A 6,643-nucleotide genomic window follows, 5' to 3' on the forward strand; every position below is an offset into this window, starting at 1 on the left:
CAGCAGCAGAGAGACGAAACTTAAGTCCACGCTTCAGGAAAAAGAATCCATCGCTCTGCCTCTCCGCGATGTAACTTTACACATCGCGCTGTGGCGAGGCAAAGGGCTGAGACGGATAGAGCACCAGCCTTTAAAGCATATTACTTCTCAGACACGAGTTTGAGCAACAATAAACCCGGGGTGCTTAACTGGGCTGTTTTCCCTTTTCAGTTAATGCCACACAACGGCAGGGCGGGGGCGCGAAGAATTCATAAGTCTTTAAATGCAGAGTAAACACTGCTTTCTTTGTTGATTGTAGAGCTCTGTTGTGTTTTTTTGTGGATTGCCCCCCCCTCCCCCTTTTCCTGTCTTTCTCCTTCTTTGTCTATCCCTCTCTTTCTCCAATCTCCGACCAGAAGGGCTGCTGTTGTGTTTGGTCTCCAAACAGCACATCTGAGGTGCACACCTCGCTGACATTTTATAGGTTCAAATCCCCGAGAACGGGAGAGGGAGAGTCATATTTTACGCCGGTGGTTTATTTTAACGGGCGCTTGTAATTAACGCAGCATGTCCTCTATCTCCCGGCCATCTATGCCAAGGCCTTTATTTCAACAACTTTATTGTGAAATGTTTGCGTTCTCAGCGTTCAGCCGGGGCCCACACACAGAATATTATTTCATACTTCAAGGGGAGGGTGAGGGAGAGAGAGAGAGGAGGGGGGCTTTGGAAGAGTTTAGGCTTTGAGTGGTTATTGTTTTTGATTACAGCAAGGCTCTTTTTAAAAATGGATCAAGGTAACCTTGCGCGCACACACACAGAACCAGACTGTCTCACACCGACTCACGCTGAAGTTGCGAGGGGCCGAGGGAGAAGCTGTTTACAGAAGGGGTGTGCGAACCTGGAGCCCCTGCCTGGGCCAAATGCACAATCTCCGCGTGATTTACGAGTGAGATCGCACTATTTATGTCCAAACGAGAGCACTTGTTTAATGCTGCTGCTTGGGGGCTTCTCTTTCCGAGTGTGTGTTTGTGTTCGTACGGGGTTTTAATGGAATTTGATGGGGGAGATTGAGTGTTTACACTCGTCAAAATGACCCGGAGTTAACACTCGCGCCCGACGCACACGGCCGTTTCTCTTGCGGGGCCGCAGACGCAACGTGGACGATCGGGCCGCGCGATACGGGATCAAAGACCCACATGTGTCGAGCATGCTGTTGCATTTTGTGATCGCCTCCTTCGACAGCAACGCTCTCGTGGTGAACGTACGGTCGCGGCGGTTTCCACAATATTCAACATTCCCTTATAAAGACGTGGATTTGATAAGTTGGTCGACAGGAAGTCACACTCGGTGTGAGCTGTCAGCACATTAGCAGCCACGTTTCAACACATTCCTCTGGCTTGCCTCTGTTGCTCTCTGCATGTGATTGAAAAGCAGACAATAAGGTGGATGTTTATCTTATCTTCACCGTGTGGTCTTGTGAGCTTTTTAGTTCGTGTCCCACGAGAACACGAGCCAAACATGCGTATTAAACCACACCCAGGCCACGTTGTGGGTTTTAAAATGAGAATGCAACCCCTGTGATAATGTGATAATATGCAAAGCAGTCGAGGTCGGTGTTGAGCTATTTCTGATTCAATTCTTTGACCTTCATAAAACACTGCACAGCAGATATTCTATTCTTATCATCGAATAATAGAGCATCCCTGCATATAATATATTATCTTACAGTGCCAGTACATTACCATGCCTGCTGTCCAGCGGATCAGATGGATCACAGATTGCCTCAGGGAAGCTAAGTTTAGCATAGTGTGCTTTTAGCAGGAGGAGGAGATTGACAGGGCAAGCGCGCGGGAAAGAGAGAGAGAGAGAGAGAGAGAGAGAGAGTGGCTCGTGGTGAACACTGCCAGCAGGTATATAGAGCAACATCAATGAATGGATTTCAATTGAGGGTTGGCGAGGTCTGCCGTGGGCTCTGCTGTGTACTAAGACCAGGGGCCTCAAGAATCAATGAGTTGCATTGGAAAGGGTCGGTCACACTTCACCAGTGCTGCAAATGTTGCCAATGCAACACACACGCACACACACACACACTCAGAAAGGCATGAAGGCATGTCTTGACTTTTTCACCCACAGAAGAAGCCATGTTCTGACTGTGCTACTTGTACCAACTAGACAGCACCTGTAGCGCATTCCTCCTGTTATGGTGCATCTGTGGATGGACACGCATACAAACTACATGAAAACAAAGACCTCCTAGACTAACTTATGTAGTGATATAAGAAATTCAATCTATCTCAGAGGGCTGACGAGTAGGTAGAAGGTTTGGAGGGATGTTTGGGTCATTCAAACAGAGGACTTTCACTCGGGACACCGCTTGTTCCTGTCCTGTGTGAAACCAAATCAAGATCGGGAATTGAAGAAGATGGAGGCGGGGAGAGACAAAGTTTATGAGCTGAAGCACAAGCGAGCATTTCAAATAACCTGGGAACAGCAGTGTAGTCGGGTGGTTCTTGAGGTTTTGGGCGAAAAATCCAGATTGATTTACTCCAATAAAGATTCTTGAGCATAACAATTACATTTGGTCTTTGATGTTATTTGATGACTGCTATTAAAACAATTTATACGGGGGCGACAAATAAATGTAAGTAAACCTCTGACCCATATAAATGTAAATCTTATAAGATGAGATAATGTGTGAAGACTTAAATCTTAACTTTGTTTAAGTTGCAGAACTTAAGTTTTAAAATGGACCGATGAAACAAACACACAATGCCTCCACAATGTCGCCATGACAACTTCAGAGAGTTCCACGTTCTTCTTGATCACATAAATGCTCATGTTGGGAAAATCATTCTAAAAACGGCCTTTTCGTCTTATTAGCTTCCATTAATAAAATAATGGGGCGAGTTGGCTGAGGGTGAACATTGTTTGCATCTTATCAATATGCAGGATTGTATGTGCAGACGGAACAAATGCAAACATTTTGAAAGGCAAAGGATCCCTTTCATGGTTGTGAAAATGTACAGACCTTACACTGCCACCAGAAAAAGATTTAAAATAAAGCTGCACAGTGTTAAACGCTTGGTGACATCATCATGATGAGAAACACAGAAACGCAGAAACATTCTTATTATCCCTGTGGACTCAAGTGTGAATGGAGATATCTGCAAAAGTATTTGATTCAGAAAGGGAGCCACCAGCATGACCTGTGCTGGCCTCCACACTGTTCCCTCACCGTAGGCTTTATGATGTGTGTGCTGCTGCGACAGGCAACGGACTGCTCGCTGGGATGTCTAAATGCAGCACTATACTCTGTGCTTAAACATAGCCTATGACCAGACAGACCACAGTAAGTGAGCAGGTGGAAAATCTGCGTACAAGCGACCCTGGCGGGGATCCAGAAATCATCTCATTTGTAGAGTTTAAGCGCAGCAGGCAGAGCCAAAGAAAGTCAGTTTTACACTAAAGACTCAACGAAAGACAAGTTTGAAGACGTAGGATACGAGAGGAGGGAGCGGACGTTATTATGCCTCTTTACTGTGCCATTCATATTTTCAGTGGTGTTCATTTTTAGTCATTAAAGATTGCATGCTCGATAACCTTCCCAATGAAAAATGTCCTTTGGCTTTCAATAACTGTATTTCAGCAACATCCGGGTTTAAAAAGTGAACCTGCATTCTTTCTAATGGCCATCAGGGGGCAACTCCTGACTCTACTTCTCACTTGAATTATTACCTCAGTAAACATTGTAAACATGAGTGTCTGGTCTCACTCTCTAGTTTCAAGTCTTTTTCAATACAGCATGAGTAAATTATGGTCCGTTTACAGTCAAATAGACAAAGAGCAGAGTATGCTTTAGGGCGGGGCTACCTTGTGATTGACAGGTCGCTACCACGGCCGGTCTGGGAGTTGTCCATGTTTTGCTCTCGGAACTTTAATCCTTTTCCAGTGCGTTTTCACCTCGTCAAATTTAGTTGGGTAATTGGCAACAGAAAACCAAGATGGCGACAAACAAAATGCCGAAGTCGAGGCTTCAAAACCACAGTCCACAACCGAACAGGTAACTACGTTTACTTCTTATGGTGAACTCCAACCATCCCCAGTCCTTCCTCTTCCCTTCCTGCTGTAATTTTCCTCTCCTTCCCTTCCCCTCCCTCTCCATCCTCTCAATTTAGCCCACCCTCAGCCTCCTCCTCCCCTCCCCCATAAGTTGTGGTGTGAGAGGCTATAAGGGGATAAAGTGAGGTGTAGACACTTCTTTAGCTCGGCGGAGGCCAAACAGATCGAAGACAGAGAGCACCTTGCTGCTGGGTAAGCCGCACACTAAGAACTGCGATGTCCTCCCCCCCTTTCTCATCATCTCTCTGTCTCATATATGCTGTCCTTTCCCCCTTTCTTTTGATTTGATTAATTGACTTCCTTTCCCAACTAATCCGATGTGTTGGGTTGCCGTACACAAATTCAGACATTTTCTAACATGGTGGCAAGGCAGACCCAAAGCAAACTCAAATCAAAGGTGCTGTGACGCCAGGGAAATAATGCATTTTCTTTAAAAAAAAAAAAGTTTAAAATTGTTTTAAATTACTATTTAAAGGCATACAGTAACTTACAAACCCCACACACAGTCTCTGTCTGCCTTACACAAACACACCCCCAAGCTCTCACCCTACTGAGAGCTTGGGGCTGGTGGCCCTTCACCGGAGCTCTATCGATCTACCTGGCTCCGCCAAACTCTCCACTGTGTCATTCAAACCTTTTCAATTTTGAATCACCGGCTTCCACATCAGAACAAGTCGCTGCACTGTCAAACACACACGTGTGTGTGCGCGCACAGGAAAGAATGCAAAAGCCACAAACACACACAGCTGCAAATGCAGAAACATAAAAAAGAAAAAGCAGACACAAACATGGTACACCCGTATCCCTGCACACACAAACAACTGCGCTCACATCGCACACTAAACATACAGATGCACACATGTAAGCTACAAAGCACATATCTGGAGACAATTCTAAATGCTTCATTGTTCTCTCAATGCCAACTGACAAATAATATCTAGATCTACAGACTGTGTGTCTGTGTCTGTCTGTGTGTGCGTGTGAGAGAGAGAGGCATTTAAAAGCGTGTGTTATCACCTGGCCCCCATCTTGTGCCCAGCCCCAGACTGTAGCCAGCTTTGACCTTGGGCTCCGCCATATTCATTACATCATTAAGTTACCTCTTCATTAACTTTTCATTGTTTATGGAGGAGGCATCAGGAAGGGAGAAGAGATGGGGGTGAGCTGGTGGTGGTGGGGGGGGGGGGGGGGGGGGAGGGCTCTTTATCAAAAACCTCATCCATGGCTGGGCATCTGGGTCCTGTTCTGCCCGGCCAAGAGCCTCTCCCCTGCAGTGTGAGGGTGGGTGTAAAAAGGAGATTTGTTGGTTTTGTGCAAGGTTATGTGTTGGATTCTCCAGCAGCCGAAGTACTGATGCTTGCTCAGTGGTCTTAGGATCCAAACCATAACGCTCTAAGAAACCCCTCGAGAGTCAGATTTGGATGTGTTAGGGACGGAGTGGAAGTTTCCTCTCAATACGTCCCTTGTCTTTTAAAAACAACCTTCTGATTTAGTCTAGTCACATATGTTTTTTTGACCAAGGGTTGATAGTTGACAAGTTGGGAGGGAGAACGGGTTTGTCTCCAGACTGACAGACTCGGGGAAAACAAATACTGGCATAGCGCCTTTAAACAGCTCCAACTAGAGGTCTTAGAACCACTGAGTCCTTCCAAGACCCGACCTGCTAGGCAAGTCAAACAGGGGCCAAATAATACTTTAGTCGGGTTAGGGAAGGGTCCCATTCTTCAAATGGATTCAAAGAGATTCGCTATCAGCGAGGTGGTGGGTACACAATGATCTTGATTTGTAGGATATGTGTTGTTAAGACTGTACTCCCAAGAAACCATCAGTTGTTATCGCGAATGCCCAAAAAAGATTTACATTTACAGTCAAGCGACAAAGGCCTCAAGTCTCAAACATAGCAGTTATGATTCTTGTTTGTCCGTAGTAGAAAAGGAACGAGTGTATAGTTGGTGTAGAACCACAAAGTCTGCAGAGGCAGAAGGTTGGGATGGATAACAAACTAACGAAAGGAGACCGTTCGTTAGTGTTGGCTTCATATGACAATGGCTACAATTGTTCTCTAATCTTAACCAAGTCGCTATTGTTAAGTTGCTTAGTAGGTGTCGTATTATTGGGCTCACATATTGCCTTTCCATTGGCTGGCTGTGTATTCGGTCACGTGCATGTCTAACAGCATTGGGCCGTCTTTGTTGAGCCCCTATTGGGCTGAGCGAGAGCCGACCTGTTTTGCTTGCGTGTCTTTTGCTGATGATTCCCAACTTCTCAAGACATCCGACAGGTTTAATTTGGAGGACATGTTGGTGTTGCTACTGTTTCCTACCACAGCCGCTCATTAAACGGTGGCGTATCATGGGTCTGCGGGGGTCGACCACATTTTGAACTGGGTGTAATTATCATCAGGTCAATTTCGGACTGGGTGAGGGGTATCATCGGGTCATTTTTGGATAAGATCTCTATTTTAATAAATGTATTTCTGCACATCGCGCTTCTCCGAGACCTCCACCCCCAACTGCTTCAGTGTTTTTAATGGGCAGCTACAGTG

The sequence above is a fragment of the Melanostigma gelatinosum genome, assembly GCF_949748355.1.
Source record: "Melanostigma gelatinosum genome assembly, chromosome: 2".
Taxonomy (NCBI): Eukaryota; Metazoa; Chordata; class Actinopteri; order Perciformes; family Zoarcidae; genus Melanostigma; species Melanostigma gelatinosum.